Genomic DNA, 23,913 nt, shown 5'->3' on the forward strand with positions numbered 1-23,913 from the left:
TCTCTTTAAAAAAATAAATAATTAAAATAAAATACAGAGCTAAATGTCTCTTTTAACAGCCCTGATAGAATTTACTTACTTCTACTCAATTGAGAAACTTAAATTTGAGACATTATATGTGTGTCTATATGTGTATGTATATATATATGTATATGTATATATGTAAAGACAAATGGCCTTTGGAAAACAAAAAACCCCAAATGTTGTATAACAGACTGTCTGATACTGTGCAAATGACTAATATCTCTGAGTCTTACTGCGCTCATCTGTAATATGGATTCATGATAGTTAATTTTAATGTGTCAATTTGGCTATGGCAAAGCCCTCAAGATATTTCATCAAGCATATTCTAGATATTTCCATGAAGGTATCTTTTCAAGGTAAGATTAACATTTAAATCTGTGGACTTCGAGTGAGGCAGATTGCCTTCCATAATGTGGGTAGGCCTCATATAATCAGTTGAAGGCCCTCATAGAAAAAGACTGATTTCCCCAGAGTAAGAAGTAATTCATTCTGCCTCTGGACTTGAGGTACAATTCTTTGCATCTCCAGTGTACCGGCCCACCCTCCAGATTTTGGACTCTCCAGCTTCCAAAATCACGTGAGTCAATTCTTTAAAATGAATCTCTAAGTTTCTCTCTCTTTTGATAGGTAGGTAGGTAGATTGACAGATGTTGGTTCTTTTTTTCTGGAGGACACTGATTGATATACCTTGCAAGTTGATGAAGGTTACATAAGTTGATTACCATCTGAATTTGAAAAACAGATTCTAATTTGTAAGTTGTGAGGTTATGAAAAATTAAAAGTAGGTAAACAGGCAGCGTACATTAGGGTGTGAATGAATGGCAACTACTATTACTTGTGGATGAATAGCAGAGGCAAAACCAAAAGAGGAGAAAAGGTAAAATACTGGTACTTTAAAAATATTTTCTCAGTTCAGTGGGTAATCATATTAGATTTAATAAAAAAATTTAAGTGGTAACAGAAAATTTTGGTCTTCCTAACTTGGACATACTATAAAAGCGATACATATGAATATTTTAATTATTTGCAAATAAATTCCAAATGAACTATTAAGTAAAATAGGCTTTAGCTCTACTTTTATTTTATGTTATTTAAGAGAAAGAGCCTGGGCTTGTGCACACACGGAAGTGGGTAGGGGAAGTAGTAGAGAAATCTTAAGCAGACTCCATGCTCAGTTTAGAACCCAACTGGGGCTCCATCTCATGACCCTGAGATCATGACTGAGCCGAAATCAAGAGTCAGATGCTTCACTGACTGTGCCACGCAGGTACCCTTTAGCTGTATTTTAAAACACCAAACATGCAAAGCAGAGATACGAATTCACATTTGAATATTTTATTCCAATTTAAGCATCAATGCAATTCACTTTACTTGCTACCTGAAAGGGGAAATGTAAGAAGAAGTTACTTTTGAGATAATTCCCGATCTCAGAAAGTGCATGATACAGCACTCTCTATTTATTGAATTCCTTCTGGGGCAGGCCCATAGCTTTTGGGAACATGCAAAAAATGGACAAAATGTTCCATTAAATCTACAAATATTCCACTTACTATGTACCAGGCAAGATTCTTGCCCTCAGGGAATTTGTCAAAGAGCCTAAAAAAAAAAAAAAAGAATAATGATACTTGTAATTTAAGGTATGGTGTGACAAGCTCCTTTGGAGGGATGTGGATGTTCAGGAACTTGATGGGGGAGACTCCCTCTCCTCAAACTGCCTCCATTGTGGCATCCAGCTTTGCACAGTTTGGTGTGAGACAAAGGGTTAGAGCAGCAAGCATATTTTAAAACTGTTTGGAGCAAAGTTGATAAACATCAAATAAAAGAACATTCCACTGACTCACTTGCTTCAGAGTTTATAGGATAAAGTCAGAGATGGCTGGGTAGGAAAGACCTTTACCACTCATTCAGATGTAAAAGCTCCTTTTCTCTTTGTTTTCTCTTTATTGTCAGGGCTGTTTTGTTTAAAGGAGAATTTAACTTTAGAGTTAAAAAAAGACCCAAAACAGCAGAGATAAATTTTCCCTGACCTAATGGAGATTTATGAGGAAAATACTTAAAAACTAAAATGAAAATAACAAAAGGTAAGGGTTTGGGTTTATAAAAAGACAAGGAATGATTGAGTTGGAAACCAATACACAGGAGGACAAAGATGACCATCATGTTTGTCCTGTAACCAGTGCTGTCATAATGTGACCTCCTTTTTCCTTTTGGCTGAGAACGAAATATTCCACCATGTGTGAGAGTAAACCAACTCCAGGATTTACAAAAGCAAGTGATTTGGGGAAAATACCAAGCATTTTAGTAACCATTAAGTACTCAGGATATTTTATTTTGAGAATTTGTGAATATATTCATTTCAGGAGCTTTGCCATGGTGAATGTGAAGTAAATTAATCTGGGATTAAAGAAAACCCTATACTAGAAAAGGAAGAGTTTTAATAAAAATTGGGAGGAATGGCCTCCAGCCATGAATGTTAATTATCATCTGATGAATAATAATGATGATAATAGGAGATGTGAAATAAGTTAAAATACATCCTGGGCCAGAATTTTTTTTTTTTTTTTAAATTACAGACCCTGGAATGTTGCCTTGAAAATTTAACCAGTGTGTAGCATTAAATGTTTTAAAATTAGACTTAAAACACAATGAGCTCTGCACTATTCATATGTAGCACTCCATGATTTTTTTAGTAATGCTATTCAAATGAATTCAGTTTGCTCAGTAACGTAAGTAGAATGTTGATCACCCAGTAGAGAGAATGGCAATATAAATGTTTCTTCCTATAAGCATATTTGATCATGAAAAATCAAAATTTAATAACATGGCACAATATTGGTTATTCTTTGCAGGATTTACCTTTATTTTTGAATATTAAACTTTCTATCAGGATGGCATTTAAAATATTGGGTATAATCATAAAAACTAAATGCATATAAATTATTTTGCATTAAGCAATGATAAAACTGGTGCAACAAATCCAGTGTTGGGTTACAGAGGGTTTTTCCTTTGAAAATGGAACTCATGGGGAGCCCTGGTAGCTCAGAGGTTTAGCACCGTCTTCAGCCCAGGGTCTTGGAGACCCCGGATCGAGTCCCACGGTGGGCTCCCTGCATGGAGCCTGCTTCTCCCTCTGCCTGTGTCTCTGCCTCTCTCTCTCTCTCTCTCTGTGTGTCTCTCATGAATAAATAAATAAAATCTTTAAAAAAAAAAATGGAACTCCTACAGAGCATTATATCCAGTTTTATAGAATGTAAACACATACTTCATTAAGCAAGGTTTTGTAAAGTCATACGAATATGAAAATAATTATTTCTGTACCTTATATTCTATTTTACTGGGACAGCCTTGGTCTCAGTACTAGGTGAGATTTCTTGGATAGTGGCACTTCTGTGTTTGTGTTCTGGATATTTTACTTTGTGTTTATTTAGCAAAGGTCCTGGTAGAGAAATCACCTCTGACAGTGGGGTCATAAAACCTTTCTATGATGCCTACACGTATTTGATATGTTTAACTCTTGTGTCCAATATCCCATTGCAAGTATAAAACTAATCCACATTCATGACAAATGTTTCCCATGTTGTTTTCTATTCCAGTGATTACTGACCATCTGTACCTAATATATTGGCTATATCTAATATTTCTCAGTGACAACACACTCTAAGACTTAGTGGCTTTAAAACAACAACCTTTGTTTTTTCCGTCATAGGGTCGGCTATGCTGTTCTATGTCTGGGCCAGGCTTGGCTAATCTTGTTTGAGCTCTCTCAAGCATCCACATTTAGCTGGTGGGTGGCCAGAGGCTGGTTGGTCTAGGATGGTCTCAACTAGATCAACTCAGTTCTGCTCTTTGGGGTCTCATATCTTATGTAGTGCAGATTTGTTCTCAGAGCAGTGGTGGCCCTTCAGAGATGGTGTAAAAATACACAAACATATTTTCAAGCCTCTGATCAGATCAAGTTGACACTTTTACTGGCCAAAGGAAGCCACATGGGCAAACCCAGAGTCAGTGCAGAAGGGCACTACCAGAGTGTGGATACAGATCTTACTGCATTCAGTCTGCCATGTCTAGTGTTTTATTTAATTAGTCCTATCATGTTTTATTCTGTTCATTTCCACTTGTTCTTACACTGTAATGGTTTTTTAATCTATCTTGGCTGCAGTGTTGAAAATTTCTACCTGTTGTCAATGAAATCTTTCTTTCTCTAAGTTTAATTACTATCTGTCCTTTTGAACCTTTCTTTGTGGTTTAGCCATTTTTACACTCTTAAAGCCTTTTTAAAAATTTTAATTGTATGGATAAACAATGAAAATAAATATGATCTTTGATCAACTAAATGATCAATAAACAGATGCAATGTGCTTAAAAAACTTCATGCATTATCTTGGGTTTAAAAAAGGTTTTAAATGCTATATATTTTGTCAAAATTCTAAATCTGATTTCAGAAAGATTAAACAAGTAAATAAATGTTCATGTGCATATAATATTGATAAATATTTCCTGCTGCTTCAATGTCCACTTAACATTATAATTCACATGTGCATTGTTCACTACATTTCTTTACAATAGGTAGCTCAGTTTATCATGTAAAACCATTCCCCAGTTCATTGTATAAAACCATTTCTGGTTAAATTTTGAGGAAGATACACTGATTAGTTATATATGGAGAGATTTATAAACCCACACATGAAATAAAAGCCATTGTATTTTATCAATTGGGTATATGACTAAGCTATGTTTTAAGAAATAGAACAAGGGACACCTGGGTGGCTCAGCGGTTGAGCGCCTGCCTTTGGCTCGAGGTGTGATCCCGGATTCCCGAGTTCAACTCCCACATCAGGCTCCATGCATGCAGCCTGCTTCTCTGTCTGCCTGTGTCTCTGACTCTCTCTCTCTCTCTCTCTCTCTCATGAATAAATAAGTAAAATCTTTAAAAAAAAAAAAAAGAAAAGAAATAGAACAAGTACATTTCCATCTGTGGGGTTACATTTGGTGGAGATTCAGAGTCTTATGGAAATCTTCTTTCTTTTTCCCTATAAACAGGCATTATAAATTGTTTGTTACTAGATTATAACCTTATAAGAGTAAATTACAGTTCATAGAGCTTTGAATTACCATGCAACATTTTGTGCTTACATGAGTAAATGACAAAAAATAGACTAAGGAAACACCACATACTTATGCTGTTTGCCCTTTTTAAAAGGGTTATTACTGTGTAACTCCCCATAAAGCTGGAGAACATATTCTTTCTGATAAAGTAACTTGGACTAGGGGAGCCCTACAGATTCTAATTCTCCCAAGGTTAGCTTTGTGGATTTGGAATATTCTGGAATCTAATGTGACAGGTAAAGCTGTATCTCACCAGACCCACTTGCTCTGATTTTCCTTAGAACCAAACCTCCAAACAAGATTCAAGTGCAAGTAGTTTATTTGGAGGTGATCCAAGGAAGCACTGGTGGCGAAGTGGGAAAGTAAAACAATGAAGGGGAGGCAGCCAAGTTACAGGCTGGAGTTTAGTCATGCAGGGAAAACTCGGGGAGCCAACACAGAGCACATGCCTCAGGGATATTCCAGTCAAGGGTCCAGGGAACTGGGTTCATTATCCACTAATTCCCATTCATCAAGGGACAAGAGAGCTGGAATCATTACCCATCCATCTAGTCTTTCAGAGATTGAGGACTGCTACCAGGGAAACTATTCCCTGAACTTTGATTTAGCCCTTGCTCATAAACTGAAGATGTTTCTGTAGCTAGAAAAAAGTCAAAGAATATCAGTTGCTGGCATTTGTAAGCCAGGCATCTTGCACCAGTAAGTGTAAGGAAATAAGAGCAGGGCAGAACCAGTTTGCACCAGGTACAAAGGGACACAAAGTGGCATCATGCGGTCCCTTCCCAGGCAGACCTGAATATTATCTTCATTTCCTTCAGTGATTGCCTCTTTTTCCATGTTTTCTTGTTCTCTGTGATGCTCTCAGAATTCAATACTCTCAATAAAGTTGTGTTCTAAAAATACACATACTAGGAGCACCTGGGTGGCTCAGTCCCAGTTGAGCATCTGACTCTTGGTTTCAGCTCAGGTCTCAGAATTATCAGATGGAGCCCTGTCCCTGCCTCCACACTCAGCAAGGAGTCTGTGGGAGATTCTCTCTCCCACCCTCTCAAATAAGTAAATCAATAATTTTTTAAAAAAAGAACTACAAATCAGACAGTGACCCACTGTGGCGCACAGGACAGACAACATGAGTTTGCCAAACCACCAGGCTGTTTGCACACCCTTGATGCCAGGCACCATGTATCCGAGACTTCTTCTAGAAAGTTTGGAAGAGGGGATCCCTGGGTGGCTCAGCAGTTTAGCGCCTGCCTTTGGCCCAGGGTGTGATCCTGGAGTCCCGGAATCAAGTCACACATCGGGCTCCCTGCATGGAGCCTGCTTGTCTCTCTCTCTCTCTGTCTCTCTGTCTCCTGTCTCTCTCTCTCTATCATGAATAAATAAAAAATCTTTAAAAAAAATAGAAAGTTTGGAAGAACTTGTATAAAGGTGTTGGCATCTTGGAGAAACCTGAAGACTAAACTGTTAGCAGATATCTATCTGGAGAACACTGGAGGAAAATTTACTCCCCACTTCCCTCCTTGGAGATATTTGGCAGTGGCTGGAGACATCTTTGGTTTTGTTACCACTTAGAGGGGAGGGGACTGTTGGCATCAGGTGGTTAGAGGTGAGGGATGCTGCTAAACATCTTACAATGTACAGAACAACATCCTTCCACCGCACAAGGAATTAGCCATACTAAAAGTTCAGTGGTGACACTGTTCAGACACTCTAGTCTAGAGAGACAGCATCAGTGAGAAAGGAAGAAGCTATAGGTCATGCCTTCCAATGTCCTCTTCTAATCTTTACTCCCAGGTTTTACTCTGACAAAGTTTCCATTGATTTCGAAAGATATTGCTAAGCATGTTGAGAGGCATTGAAGGGAAGCTCATTTTGTTTCATGAAATTTTACTAAATTGAGTAAGGGAGTAGCAATCTGACCTTTTAAAATGTTTTCAGATGCTGAGTGCAGGATTGAAATGCTAAATCCAGAGAACCAACTATTAGTGATTAGTAGTGCTATGGCAAAAAGGGCAGTTTTCTTTTGACAAACCAAGTCATGAAGGACGGAAAGATACTGACACTCAGTGATTAATTTCTGGAAATGTAGTTGAACGAATCAAATTATGTATCATTTGATGCCATTAAATTTGAGTTCCCACATTATATGTGGACCTTTCGCTTTTCAAACATCCTCAGTGTGTGAAATTGAACGTGCCATTTACAAGCTATCATGTAATTTTCTGTTTTCTGAAACAAAAGCAACAATCTGGGTACATTAAAGACCATTATATAATTGAGAAACCTGCTTTTTAAAACTTGATCCAAAACACTTAAAATTACTATCATTTGTCAAAGGGAATTATTTTTTAACAGTGAAAAATCATTTGAAAATTAAAATTAAAATCCCCTTTTGCTTTGTTCCAACAAGAATACCATCCATGTGTACGCATTTTTACAGTTTACACAGTTTCTTTTCATGCCCACCAACTCACTTGATTTTCAAATCAACCTTATGAACAGAACAGATGCCATTTTCCCCATTTGTAAATGAGGACTCTACAACTCAGAGATGGTAATTTACTGACTGAGCTAGGAAGACAGAGTATCCACTATTTATTAAAAAAAAGACCCCCCCCCAAAAATAAAAAAGGCCCAAATTTTAATCATTAATTTGAACTGATGTTTAATATTGAGATTTAAAATTTTTATTAAAGCAGCACACATAAAAAAGCATACAAATCACTAGTATGAAACTCAGTGAATTTTCCCAACTTAAAAACGTCTGTGTAACCATCACTCAAACCCTCATCCCAAAAGCCTATTTCATGCATCTTATAGACACTACTACCCATTTCCCCCACAATAACACTATCCTTTGTTCTGACAGCATTCATTTATTTTGCCCATTTTGAACTTTATAGACCTAGAATCATGGGTATGTATCTTTTATGTCTTCTTTTTCTCAATATTAAGTTTGTGAGCTCCATCCAGTTTATTAAGTGTGGTTATAGGTTGTTAATTCTCATCATTGTATCATATCCTGTGTGTGAATATTTCAAAGTTTAGTCATCCATATGATCATTGATGAGCATTTGGTCATTTCTATTGTTTTCCTATTATAAATAGTGATGCTATGAACTTCCTTATACATGTCTTTTGATGAACATAGATAAATGTTTTTGTTGGACTTACACTTATATGTAGAATTGCTGGGTCAGAGGATTTACATACACTCAACTCTAGTACACATCACCCAACAGTGGTTGTACAAATTATACTCCCCCCAGCGTAGTTTGAGAATTCTTGTCATTTTTTATTCTTGCCAAAATTCACATAATTTGTCTTTTTCATCAAATTCATTCTTTTAGGTGCAGTATCACATCATGGAGATACTAAATTTTAATTTTAATTTTAATAGTTGAAACCTGAACCTCTTGGTATCACTAGCCTGTAGGTTTAAACATTGATTTTAACCCTGAAATTTGCTTTGTTGTCACTTGTCCCCAACTACATAAATACAAGGCATTAATATCCACTTCAGAGCCACGCAATTAATTTCAATTGTCCATTCAGCCCACAGGGACTGTCTTCTGGATTTTTGTTTCTGACCATTTATTAGTGTTTGGTACCCATGAGGTGTGTGGCAAGTGGTTTAATCAGTCCCATGGATGCCAAGCCCCTTAAGAGGGATTAAAATCCCAAGAGGGATTTTGCCCAGTACTTTAGATGCTACCAAAATCCAGAGCAACTGAAGAGCATATGCTATGTTCCATTCCGTTTTCCCTCCGCAAGAGGGAGGAACTATTATAGTTCCACTATAAAAGTCTTTGTTATCTGAGCTTCATAGCATTATCTCTGCCTCTGCTTCCAGCCCCTTGCATTGATCCAACTGGCCAAATCCCATCCAAATTCCACATTCCAACCAATGTCTCATGTCCTGCCTCTCTCTCTCTCTCTCTCTCTCTCTCTCTTTCTTTCTAGGGTCATTATACTTGATAGCCAGAGAGAGCTTGGAAAAAACATCCCCCACTGACCTCCACCCATCCCTTCATCCTTCCTATTTCTGACCCAGAAATTTACATATATAGTTTCCATCTAATGAGTGCCCTCATGTAACAACAGTTCACCAGTCACAACTGGTCTTCAGATAACAATTTAGTTTAGGTTGGGATAATGTACAAAAAAAAAAAGTATTTTCTCTTGGGGCACCTGGGTGGTGCATTCGGTTAAGAATACTATTCTTGGGGATCCCTGGGTGGCGCAGCGGTTTGGCGCCTGCCTTTGGCCCAGGGCGCGATCCTGGAGACCCAGGATCGAATCCCACGTCGGGCTCCCGGTGCATGGAGCCTGCTTCTCCCTCTGCCTATGTCTCTGCCTCTCTCTCTCTCTCTGTGACTATCATAAATTAAAAAAAAAAAAAAAAAAAAAAATCCTATTCTTGCTTTCAGCTCAGGTCATGATCTCAGGATTGTGAGATTGAGCCTTGCAATAGGCTTTGCTTTCAGTGTGGAATCTGCTTGAGATTCTATCTCCCTCTCTCTCTCTGCCCCTCCCATTTATGTTCTTTCTCCCTAAAATAAATCAATAAATCTTAAATTATTTTTTCTCATTAAAAATTTTTTTTCTCCTAAGAAGGAAACTTTGGAAGTCAGAAAATCACAAGCCATTCATGACAGTAGTGTCTCTACACTCTGATAAGTTACAGAACTCCTCAGAGTGAATGACACATAGTAAATGAAGAAAAATCTGTACTCTTTAGTTAGATATGTGCAACCTTCAATACCTAGGTCCCTAATGTCTTATAGTGTTACCAATGTCTGTAAAGAGTGACAATATTTTGTTCATTATCTTATCTAGTTTTAATTTTTATTTTATTAACTGGGTGAATTATCACAATAATGCTTTCTACAACACGACTTCCAAATTCAGTGGCTTAAAACAGTAAGCACGTTGTTAGTTAATGAGTCTGAGGATTGCAATTTAGTCTGGGCTGAGCTGGGTAGTTTAGCCTTGGCTGGGTTCACTCATGTGCCTAAGTTGTTAGCTGAATATATAGCCATGTTTTGGATGACTGATATGACTGTTCTCTGCTCTAGGTGTTTTCCTCCTTCCTCTGGGACCAACAGGCTAGCCTGGGCAGGTGCTTTCCATGGAGATGGCAAACAGAAAGAGCAAGAAAGCCAAATTGTGCATGGACTTTTCAAACCTTGGCTAGTAGTATTATGTTTGCTGACATCCCATTGACCAAAGCAAATCATGTAGTAAGAGCTAGCATCTGTGTGCAAGATACTGCAGAGTTTGGTAGCCAAACACTTGGGTACAGGAAAGAGTGAGGGACTAAGCTATGTTTGCAGTCTGTCACACAAAGTATACGTAGACGAATCACTTAATCTTTCTTTTTTAAAAAAATTTTGTTTATTTATTCATGAGAGAGAGAGAGAGAGGCAGAGACATAGGCAGAGGGAGAAGAAAGCTCCCTGTGGGGAGTCTGATGTGGGACATGATCCCAGCTCCCTGGGATCACAACCTGAGCCAAAAGCAGCTGCTCAGCCACTGAGCCACCCAGGTGCCCTCATTTAATCTTTCTAAGCCTCAGTTCTGTTGTCAATAAATTGGAGATGATCATAACCTACAAACCTCCCCTCAGATATTTCTAACTTAAAATATGATAAATAGCTTACAAACACTTATATGCTTCAAAAACTATTCAGTGATGTATACATGAGAGATGCCATAATTATTGTGTACAGTTTTCTCTTTTTTATGTTTACATGGTGGCTTTAGTAATTGGCATAAGTTGACCCTAAGCAGAATTCTGAGGTGGGTTAATGTGGCTTTCAGTGCCTCTGGCCCTGACAAAAGAAGTGGCCTCATTTTTATTAAGCCTTCTTGGGGCTTCCATTATAAAAGTCTGACCATTTTTAGGAAGCACCAAATGAGTGGATGAATATATGAATGAACAAAAGATGTTTTAAAGGAAATGACTAGTCTTGAAAAAGCTTTGTCCTTTTTTACATTCAGTTGAAATGAGTTGAGTGCCTTCCCTGTGCACACCTCCCTTGTCAGTAACAAGTGTCAGGGATGCAAAGAAAAATGGAAACAGCTACCCCCCTTGGAGGAGTTCACAATCTTGGGGTGAGAAACACTTCCAAACAAGTTTTATTACAATGTGAGGGATACTCTATTGGAGGTACATGCCAGATGAAATGAGGTCTTTTAGAGAAAGGAGGGTCAGTTTCAGAGAAGGCTCTTTGGAGCTGAGAGGAATGAGTGGGAGTTACCTCAGACAGAAGGTATGCATTCCAGGCCAAGGAAACAGCCTATGTAAAGAAAGTCTGAAAGAGGTAACATGCTTGGACATTTATAACAGGATCATAGGTGGAATGGGGAATGAAGTTAGACAGGTAGGCAGGTGTTAGAGCATCCCTGAAGGGCCTTTTCTGTTATCCCAAGCATTCTCATTTTGTAGGGAAAGGAGGGCACTTGAAGAATTTAAAGGAGAGTGGTAGGTTCAGAACTTAGTATTAGAAAGATCACAGTGGTGGGGAGGACAATGGGGGTGATATTGCAAGAGTCCAAGTAAGAGATGACCTAATCCTGATCCTGGGCCACAGAGGGAGGGTTGAAGAGAGAAGGAAGGATATGATAGAAAGTCACGAATGTTAATGGGAAATTGTGATGGACTTGATGGATGAAAAGGATTTACCCACCCACAGTAGGAGCATGAAGAGTATTCAGTCAGACTCTGTGTGAATGAATAAGTCAATGATTGGCATTTACTGAGCACTTACTTTGGGTGGGTGCAGGAACTGGTCACTGTGGTGCATCTATAAAGATGAGGAAGATACAGACCTCTGACAATTAGTGAACAGGTAGCTGTAGTAAGTCACAGAATTAAAAACAACAACAACAAAACTTCTATCAAGGAACATTTGATGTACTATGATACTCTCAAGATAGGGATGAATGATACTGATTAGTCAGCTTTTCTTTCAAGGAGCTGGTGGGGTATCATTCTAAGCTTGAATTGTTCATGTCTCTATTCTTTGCCTTAATAGACTCTATTCCTTTAATGGAAAACCAGCTAAGTACCTTTCATTCTCTCTTTCTAATGTTTGAAAATGAGTAATACTCAAAAGTTGAGTTCTTCTAGAATCTTTACCAAAAGCAGCTGAGCTAGCACAGCCCTATCTTTGCTAGGTGACGGTTGTTTTGAAAGACATGTAAGTAAGTAAATTTACTTACTTATCTAAGACATATATTTTGAGAATTTTATTGTTAGCCAAGTCAATTCTGAAGCAAACCATTTACAGTTAGAGTAGAATATAACCCTTCTCAGAGGACGTTGAAATTTGCCCACAAAATACTGAGAGTGACTTCAGACAGATTATATACTTTTCTTAGAGTAAAGTGGACTGGAATTAGTGGGGATGGTAAATGAAAGGACTAGGTTTCTCAGCTACAAAGCAGATCACACTGGCACCAAGTCAGATAAGTACTTCCATTAGGACTGTGGAAAATTCAGTGGAAATCTATGTAACCCCTAAATGGTGCATTAACTCACAGTGTTTCAGCATTAGGTTATCTATTTGGACAGGTAGTCCAAAAGAACTTAACAGAACAATATTAAAAAAAAAATCATTCCCTGAAATAAAATGTCTGAAAAGAGTGATAAAATTATTTGCTGCCCCTTTCAAGTATAATGGATATGCTAATCAGAATCCATAATAAGTTTTCATTTCTTTGTTCTAGTAATATAAATTTATAAGGAATTCAAGATTGATTTACTTTTTTGAGCAAAAGGTAGGCAGGCAATATAAAGAAGGTGAGCTAGAGACTATGAAATTTGCCCCTTTGTAAAGGAACCTGCTACTTTTCAGCCCCTTTCTATAGTTGCCATGTGGGAATGAGAGGTCTCATGCTATCAGGCCTTCTGAGGATTCAGAAAAAAAATTGGAAATTTGAACACTTCCAGTATTAAAGTTTTGTCAATTATTTAAAAACTACTGTGTTCATACCAAGCCTCATAGATAGCAAGGACATCATTTCACAACAGAATAAACTATTAACTTATTGCTTAATTTTGCAGTTGTTATTATATTAACGTTTATAATTTAATGTTTTGATATTGAAATAAGTTTGAGGGGCACCTGGCTGGCTCAGTCTATGGAGCACATGACTCTTGATCTCAGGGTTCTGAGTTCAAGGCCCACATTGGGTGTGGAGATTACTTTAGAATATATATTTTTTAAAGACGGAAGTTTAATTTCTTGCTTTATTTTAACTTGTGCTTATTTTTTCCACATGTGTATTCATTCTCAGTGTTATGTTTATATTTCTGATATACAACCCTTCGTTTAACCAATATTTGTTAATCCCTGCCCTGTTTTCTGGGAATTTCAATGTTAGAAGCGTCTCTTACATGCAAAGATGTCCATACAAAGACCACTACAACATCTAAACATCTCTAGCCAAAAGCCAATAATAAGAGCAATAAACAGACTATAAAACTTATATTCTATCTGTGCAGCCTGTTTTCTGGTCTTTTGAAGACAGAAGTAACATTGTTATACAACAGTTAGTCTTTGGAGAACTACAGAAAAAGCCTATTTGAATATGGCTATCTCTAAATTATCTGACAAAAAATTTATACTTCCTAATGTAAAATAGAAATTTGTCATAATCTCTTATTTTGCTTCAGTACAGATTTAATTCAGTTCAATAATCCAGTTAAAAAAAAAAAAAGCAAAGGAGTATTTTACTTACTGGAGCAAAGATTAGGAAGATTAAAAATAGCTACTTTTGATTTGGAGTCTGACTATAGGTTCTCTGTCGCTCTAAGAGGAAGGATTTTTTTCTTCACAGATTTTATTTATTTATTCATGAGAGACACAGAGAGAGAGGTAGAGACACAGCCAGAGGGAGAAAGCAAGCTCCCTGCAGGGAGCCCAATGTGGGACTCCCGGGAACGCTATCTGAGCCAAAGGCAGACGCTCAACCACTGAGCCACAAGGTGCCCCAAGGAAGGGTAAATTGATGTAACTTTCAGAAACTCAGTTCAGTAATATGTTACCAAATTAAAAAATGTAAACACCTACCCTTACTTTGTTTTAGAAATTCTACCCTCAGGAAGCACATTGTTGACTCTTCCTAATTGTAAAGCAAAGGCAACAATTTATGTTTTTCTTTTAAAGATTTTATTTATTTGAGAGAGAGAAAGAGCATGAGCAGGGGTGGGGGAAGCATGAGCCAAGGGCAGGGGAAGCAGGGAGGGCAGACGGAGAGGGAGAAGCAGACTCCCCAGTGAGCAGGAAGCCAGACATGGGGCTCAATGTGGGGCTCCATCCCAGGACTCTGGGATCATGATCTGAGCTGAAGGCAGATGCTTAACGGACTGAATCACCCAGGCACCCCAACAATTTATATTTTTTTAATAGGAAATAATTGTATGAATGTTGAAACGGCCACTCAGTGGAATATTTTACATTCACTAAATGTGAAATGGTGTATATTTTTATGTGCTGACATGGAAATAATAGATGTGAAGCAAAAATTAGGGTCCAAAACATTTCCATTATGTTTTTTAAAAATATTTTATTTATTTATTCATGAGAGACACACAGAGAAAGAAGCAGAGACATGGGCAGAGGGAGAAGCAGGCTCCATGCAGGGAGCCTGATGTGGGACTGGATCCTGGGATAACACCCTGAGCCGAAGGCAAACGTTCAACCGCTGAGCCACCCAGGTGTGCCTATGGTACCATTTTTGTTAAAAGTACATGTATAATATAAAATTGAGATAGAGAAGAACAGAGAAAGAATGAATAAATGAGGGAGATACAGGCAGTCCTTGCCTTGCATGGTGGTGTGGAACTGTACAACCAACAGTGCAAGCTGTTACTATCTGTTACATGTGTCTACAAAAATTAAAAAATAGGAAAGTTAATAATTCACCAATATAAAACATTAGAAGCATTCGATTTTATTTTATTATTTTATTTTATTTCTTAACAAAAAAATTATCAAGAGTAGCTTAAATAGTGCTTGCCTTCTTCTTATTATATAACTTATGGAGCAAACAAACATTGCCATGCTTTGGTGAATTATCATATTCCTGTTCTAAATTTTTAAAGAATTTTTTATTTATTTGAGAGAGAGAAAGAGATCACACATGCATGAACGGGGGTGGGGAGAGGAACAGAGGAAGAAGGAGAAGGAGAAGCAGGCTCCTCCACAGGAACCTGATGCGAGGCTTGATCCCAAATCCTCAAGATCATGACCTGAGCAGAAGGCAGTTGCTTAACTGACTGAGCCACCCAGTTACCCCTGTCATACTCCTTTTTAAGTCATCTTCTAGCACTTTCTCCTTTACACTGTTCAGTGCTGAAATATCTCTGAGAGGTTTTTTAATGGAAATATTTTTGCTGACATCACTTCCTCTGGCACATCTTCCATCTTTTCATCACAACTACACTCCTTATTTATGTCTGTACGTTTGTGTTCACTAAATTCCTCTCCAATAGCAGCAGTGTCAATGTGCTGAATATCAGCTATTTCTTTTAGAACTCTATTTATATTTTGTTTGAATTTCACCTTTGATGTTAACACTTTTTGGGATTTTTTTGGCTGAACTTTATGTTGGCCAATTTCCTCTTTCAATTACTGATTTTTCTAAAATGTCACATTGATTTATTCCTAGGGAAAAAGGAGGTAACATAGCTACAAGTTTTGCTGTCTGTGTCAATAGACTAACAATATGCAATGGACAATCACTGACAGACTTCCAAAGAAATAATGCTGTTGGTTACCAATCATGATTGATATGTATCTGGTATTTGTGAAGTGACTGGTGGACCAAACAACTAGAAACAAAGCTTGTACTTTATACAATTACTCACAGTTAGTATGGCTTTAGAGACTGAAATTTGAACCATTTTGTTGGCCATTGAGTTATAATTGAACCATGGTAACAGAGTTTTACCTATTAGCACCTGCAAATCAATGACTGCTTTAAAAAAACATGAAAAAGGGGCACTTTGGTGGCTCAGTCGGTGAAGTGTCTGCCTTCAACTCCGGTCTTAATCCTGGGGTCCTGAGATGGAGCCTGTATCGAGCTCCCTGCTCTAGGGGGAGCCTGCTTCTCCCTATCCCACTGCCTGTTACTTCCCCTGCTTGTACTCTCTCTGTGTCAGATAAATAATATCTTAAGGAAAAAAAAAGCATGGAAGAGCATGCGACAAAATGTACAAATGAGTAGTGGTCTCTGGATCTTCTATCTGCAGATTTTTTTTTTATTCAAAAAAGTCCTATATGTATTCTAAATTTTCCTGCAATTAATAGATATTATTTGTAAAACACAAAAGTAAACATTATTGAGAAAAAATGTAATTTTTTTACTCCTATAGAATCCAATTATGTTTTGATGTTAATCAAAATTAATTTGATTCAGATAACTTGAGGATAGTTCAGTTAATAAACAGTTTTGAAATTATTCTTTTAAATTTCTTCCCTCTGAAATTGGTTTTCATTTGAATGAATAAATTTGATTAATTTAGGGGCACCTGGGTGGTTCAGCGGCTGACTGTCTGCCTTCAGCTCAGGGCATGATACTGGTCCGGGGATCGAGTCCCACATCGGGCTCCCTGCGAGGAGCCTGACTATGTCTCTGCCTCTCTCTGTGTATCTCATGAATAAATAAATAAAATCTTTTTTAAAAATTTGACTAATTTGAGAAAATACTCTATTACAATATTTAGTATTTCTTTCCAAGGATATTGATATGTCTCTCCATTTATACTTGTCTCTTTTTTACCATTTAGCATGTTTATAGTGTTTTTCATAAAGGTCCTTCATATATTGTGTCTATTTGTACTTAGATGTATTTTTCCAAATGTACTGTGAATGGAAGTTTTTTTTTTTCTCACTAGATTTTTGAAATAGCATAGCTATTAATTTTGTATTTTTAATCATTTATTTTGTCATCGTATTGAACTCTCGTCAATAAAATTTAGAAGTAGGATAGACATATATTTTTTATGTCAGTCAACAATCATGATCTGCTATATGATGGGTGAACTTCCAGTGTTGCATTTATAAGGTTCATATTTCAATTATGTGCAGAATCCTGTTGTTCTTTTTCACTTAAGTATTCTTCTCTCCTGCATCATTAACTTTTCTCTCCTTACTGGATAATTCCCTTAATCATTCAAACATCCTGTAATTTCATCCATTAAAAATAAGGTAAAATAAACCCTTTGACATCATATGTTCCCCCCATTTACCATCTGATTTCTTGTATCCTCTTTAAAGCAAAATTCATGGAAGGAATAGTCTCTACTTGCTGACTCTCCTTGTGCAGAAAAGAATTAATGTAGCAGGTCTGCTTTTAAAAGGCCTGCTTAAAGGGAACTTGAATTTTGGGAGAGTTCTAGCATCAGTAATTACAAGAATGGCTGACTCAGGAATCATAAAGATAAAATGTAATATATCAGATATATTTTAAGTTAACAAGAAAAAATTTAGATATTCCTTTAAAATTTAAAAATCTGTGTTGTGATATGATCAAATTTAATTTACTATATATATGTATATAAAAGTGGCTGACTGTGTCTAAACTGTTTGCATAAACAATGTGGCTTATGCTCAACAGCTGCTTTTACTCTGGGGGTCAGGAATTTTGGTACATGTCAGGCAGAGTCTGCTTACATGACCAGCTTCCAGTAAAAACCTTGAGTTTTGTGTCTCTCTTGAACTTCTCTGGTTAGCACAGCTTAACTCATGTTGTCACAACTTGGAGTATTAAGCATGTTCTTTGTAACTCCACTGGGAGAGGACCCTTGGAAGCTTGTGCCTGGTTTCTCCCAGACATCACCTCTTGCACCTTTTCCCTTTGCTGATCGATTCTGTTTTGTATCTTCACTGTGGTAACTCAAAGATGTGAGTACAACTCTATGCTGAGTTCTGTGAGTTCTCCCAGCAAATTGTCAAACCCGGGGAGATCTTGAATACTCTCTGTCACTATCTTCACTTCTTATTTTCTTTTGAACCCTCTCCATTAAGGTTTTCCTTCCAGTGTCTCTGTGGGATCCACTGGTTGTACAGTCCAGAGGTCATTTCTACCTCTCAGCAGCTTTTGGATCAAGCCATTATTTTCTTCCTTTTGAAACTTTCTTTCCTTGGTTTCTAGGACTGTCCACAGGCTTGGTTCTCCTCCCACTTCATTGGCTTGTCCTTTTCATTCTCCTTTGCTAGCTAGATATTGTTCTGCTTCCTACATTTTAGAATAAAGGGGACTTTGAAAATACCAGTGTTGTTGGCATGATGGAAAGGGGAGTATCTAACTCAGATGATTCAAGGGACAAAGCAGAAGTTTGAGGCAGTGTAAAGAAAGAGTAGACAATTTTTCTGCAAAATTTTACTATAGGGATCCCTGGGTGGCGCAGCGGTTTAGCGCCTGCCTTTGGCCCAGGGCGCGATCCTGGAGATCCGGGATCAAATCCCTCATCAGGCTCCCGGTGCATGGAGCCTGCTTCTCCCTCTGCTTGTGTCTCTGCCTCTCTCTCTCTCACTGTGTGACTATCATAAATAAATAAAAATTTAAAAAATAAAAATTAAAAAAAAATTTACTATAAAAGGGAATAAAACTGAAGTGCTACCTGAAGGGAGAGAAGGGGGCTAAGAACGAGGTTTTAAAGTGGGAGAAACAATGCATTTGAATGCTGAAAAGAATGATTCAATAGAAGGGGGAAAAGGATACATGGTATAAAATGAAAATAATGAGCACCCTGTGAACAAGCAGAGTGTTTACCTTGAACAGGAGCAGGAGAAAGGTCATCCATAATTAATACGAATGCAGGATATGTGGGCTCCTTTGCTTCTAGATTTGTTGATAAGATAGGAACTCAAAAGAGTGCTTCAGGGTCCTTCAACTTTGTTACTCAAAGAAGTGAGTTTATGTGTTGAAGATTAAGGAGCAAGGAGCTATAATGGAAGAATAAGCTCTAGAACTTGATGATGGATAAAACGTGGGGAGTGAGGGTTGCATAGATTCCCATTGACTTTCCTTGCTCTTCATAGATATTTTTTTCCAAACTTATACATATACATATATATTTTTTTTTCTTTTAAAGATTTTTTTTATTTATTAGAGACAGGGGGGAGAGAGAGAGAGAGAGAGAGAGAGAGAGAGAGAGAGGCAGAGACACAGGCAGAGGGAGAAACAGGCTCCATGCAGGGAGTCTGACATGGGACTCCATCCCGGGTCTCCAGGATCATGCCCTGGGCTGAAGGCGGAGCTAAACCACTGAGTCACCCAGGCTGCCCTTTTTTCCAAACTTGATGTCAGTGGGATCTGCTTTGTTTCCAATCAATCTGCTAATGTTAATTTATTAATCTCACTAGTATCAGTTTAATTTTCTTTAGGATTGCTGGTGTGTCATCTGCCTGGCAGTATATGAAATGTTTTGCAATTTCAGTGCACTCTGAGAAGTATTAGGCACTTCTACTTCTTCTACTTTTACTGTATATAATTTGATTTATAACTAACTTGGCTAAGGCAACATTCTCAAAGACTTTAGAGTTTGAGGGGATTTGGAGATATCGGAGTAGACACAATAGAGAGGAAGTTGCTTACATATTCATGTCTGGGGGTCAGAGAGATGACCTGAGCTGGTGAGCTGCCTATAAGTCTTTTGCTGGTAGCTAGTAATTAAAATTCTGAATGTATGGCTTAAGTCTAAGGTAAAACAAGCCAGAGCCTTATGGACTACCATATTCATTGTGAATTATGTAACTGTAATTATATCCTTTCATTTTATAACCCCCAAGACTTGAAAACAGATGTTTCTGATTTCCAACTGGTTAAGGTACATTTTAGTTATTTTTCCTTATTAAAGTTTTGGTTTTATTTACTCTGTGAAAGAATGTGAATGGTATAATTCCTTTTTTTCAAATTTAAATTCAGTTTGCCAACATACAATATAACACCCAGTGCTCATATCTCAGTGGTATAATTTCCACAATATAGAATCAAGGTCATATTTATTTCCTTACATGTGATTAAGTATTTCTAAAGATTATATTTATTTATTTGATAGGGGGAGGGGCAGATAGAGAGGGAGAGGGAAACTTCAGCAGATTCCATGCTGAATGCAGAGCCTGATGTGAGGCTTGATCTCATGACCTGAGATCAGGACCCAAACCCAAACCAAGAGTTGGATGCTTAACCAACTGCACCACCCACATGCCCCTTTACATGTAATTAAATTTTATAATCATTTCACAGACAGACATTTGAAAATAATGTATATGGTTTATAGGGTAGAAAATTTGATAACCATTCCTTTGTATGGCAAGCACTTAATGAATTTCTAATATGTATAAGAGATCACATTAGGTATAGGGAATGTAGGGAGAACATAGGATAGTCAGGATCTCTGACCTGATGGAACTTATGTTTTAGAGCACAAGTTGGGAGGGGAGTATGTGTTAAATAGAAATATTTGTAAGTTGCCATAAATGCTATGAATGAAGCAAGAAGTTGAGATAGAGATAGCAAGTGGCACTTAGATCAGATAGGATGGTCAGGAAAGGCCACCTAGAGGAACTAATACTCAGAATCCTAACAGGTTATAAGCTGCTGGCCAAGTAAAGGTTTGGAGGAGGAGCATTCTCTGGAGAGAGAATGGGAGAGAAACAAGGGAGCAAGGGGTTCTTGCAAAAGAGTGATTATAATGAGAAGTCATGGAGATTGGTTTGGATAAGGAAGGGAGGAATAAATAGACTGTGAGAAAGTTAAGAGAATTAGTATTTTGGAGGTCTCCAAAGAACTAAAGAATTGCAGCAGTGAGGGTTTGTGAATAACTAAGAGAGATGCAACAAAGGTAGTAGTCCTGCCTGGTAGGATGCTTAAACTCAAGATTTTAGAAATAGTGTGGTTTTTGATGATGACTGTTTCTAAGATGTGGCCAGGGCAGCAGGTGACTAGATTGGATTGGGAAGAAGGCATTGTTGATAAAGGGGTAAGGATCTAGGGGTCTGGAGTGTTGGGAAGTTCACTGATGTGGACATTGCTGTAGTATTTTGTGCAGAGAAGATAGCTAGTGGCCAAAATAAATGTATTGTATGCATTATTCAGGTTCTGTATATTTTAATTAAAGTTAGTCTAATGATATATTGAATTCTCAGAGATATATTCAGTTCTCCAAATGTGATTGTGATTTTGTGCTCTGCACATTTGATTCTCATTATCTGTGGTAGTTATATTCTAAAAGTCAGCTTGAAGACTAAATTTCAAGCAATACTGAGACATTGCTCCTTGGTGAAATATTAGGTTACTTTAAGCCTCTGGTCACAACATTTTCATCAACCAATCAACGTATAATCTTGTTTTATATGTGTTTCTGCTTAAAGACACTTTATTTAATACATATCATGAATTCATGAACATTGAATTCATGGACAACAGCACAATAACTCATGCCTAAATGAAACTTAGCTAACACACATATTTTGTCCATAAGGAATATTCAGCCTTCTGGTACTTAGGAACTCTAATGGCACTTCAGCACTCTGCTTAGGGGTTATTTTATATAGTGAAATCACCAACAAAAAGCAAAAAAAGTATTAAAAACATGCCCCTAAATAGACCATGGGAAGGATACTTGTTTACAGTACAAGAGCTGAAATAGGAAGGCAGAGCTTTGCTTGTTTGACCTCCACTGATAACTGCACATGGGGTAACTCAGATTTTTTGCCACTTGGTGCATATCTGTAAATAACTGCAAAATTGCCATGCATACTGATTTTAGGGTTAGAAATAAAATTTAACAAGCAAGCAGACTCACAAATATGGATTCTGTGAATAATAGGAAACAATTGTATATCGTGAGATTATTAATTGGCTCATGACTATATTATACTTAGTGAAGTTTTTATAATTTTGGAAAATATAATTAACCCCTTTGTCCAAATTAAAACTTTCAAATGTTTATTTTGGCTACTGAATTAGCTGAATTTTGTTTTATTTATTCAAACAATCTGAAAATCATTTCCTTATGATAAACAAATTTAACAATAGTTATTATTTTAGTTAATTTTATTTGTGCTGCTAAGTAAGGGACAGATAGGCAAGGCTAGTTAGGGAGAGGCAGGTAGGGGGTGATGTGACTAGGCTGAGACAATGGGTTACATAACCAGGCTCACAGAAATACCAGATGTGGGAAATAGACATGATATTTACAAGAACACCTTGTTTTCTTTTATCTCATGATAGTTACAAGTACATCGTGTTTGTTCTAAATATAGACATAGGGTTGTAAATCCACCATGATATTGACAAGAAATTTAAGATTTCCCTGGTCAGTTTCCTATAAAAGACCAAGCGAAGAAAAAAAAAAAAAAAAAAGACCAAATGAAATGCTCTCAGTGGCAACTCATTCTGGACCTCTCTACTCTAGAGTGTTCTCTTTTCTGTTCTAACCTTCCCTTTATAAACTTTCACTTCACTTCACTTCACCCTTTTTCAGAGAGATTCATTCTTTGACTCCCTAAGACAAGAACCCTGCAACACTACCTTATATTTTGACAACTTCTGGATGTTTTTGGATTTCTGTTTTCTTTCTTGCCCTTTGTTAGGTTGATCAAAATTTATTTGTATGTAATTTCTTCCTATGGCCACTTAAAAATTATACATCATAATTCTTTTCTACTGTCATGACTTCAGTATTTGCTGTCTTTTAAATCAAACATTGAGATGCAGAAAAAATGGACAAAACAAGGAGACAATAATGCAATGACAGCCTAGTACTAGTCACCTGATAGGACTGAACATTGCTATTAAAATTGAAGTGCCTCTTGTTCCATTCTAATCCCATCCCTGCCATTTTTATCAGAGGTAACTAGCTTAAATGTTGTATCATTTTTGTTTTTCTTTTTTGCTTTACCACATATGTTTGTGTGCCTAAACAACATGTTGTTTCATATTGTGTGTTTTTAATTTTGTATCAATGGAGTCACACTAAATGTATTTTTCTGTGACTTGCTTTTTTTGGCTCAATATTGTACTTTTGAGATTCATCCAGGTTGATATATTTAACTGTTCAATTTTACTAAAAATTAAATTACACAGTTTATCCAGTCTACTGCGGAAGGAAATTTGTCTTTTGTTTTCTTTGGCAGTGCTCTAAACATTATTATATAAATCTGAAAAGTGCTTCAGGGTGTATTGCTAAGTGAACTACTGAGTTATAAGTTATGAGCATCTTCAACTTTCCCCAACAATGGCAAATCATCCTTAAATTATTTGTTTTCTTTATACTTTATACTTTATTTGTATAAAGTGCCTGTTATGTCCCTTACATACTGCCTTTATATTTAATTTTTGTAAAGGATAGGTGGGTGGATGGATAGCTATTTTAACACTTTGGGTCAGTTATACTTGTTGCAAATACCTTCTCCCAATTTTCAAATTGAGTTTTCACTCTCATCCATTTCTTTTTATAAAATTTATTTTAGGAACACTTACATATGACAATTCTCTTGTAAGTCATTTAATCTTCTTATCAACTCTTTGATATAGGTAGTTATCAACCTAGCCTTCTTTTGAGGAAAGAGAGGCAGTGAATACAAATAACTTGCCCCAGTTCACACTGGTGGTCGATAACAGAGCCAGGATTCAAACCCTGAGCATTAGTCTCTACAGTGTGAGAGCCCAACCTGTATTAATGCTGCTTTTCTATCAGAAAACTGTAATTTTAATGTATCCAAATTTATTACCTTTCTTCTTTATTGATTGAAGTTTTTC

Source organism: Canis lupus, chromosome 24 (genome assembly GCF_003254725.2).
Source record: "Canis lupus dingo isolate Sandy chromosome 24, ASM325472v2, whole genome shotgun sequence".
Classification (NCBI taxonomy): Eukaryota; Metazoa; Chordata; class Mammalia; order Carnivora; family Canidae; genus Canis; species Canis lupus.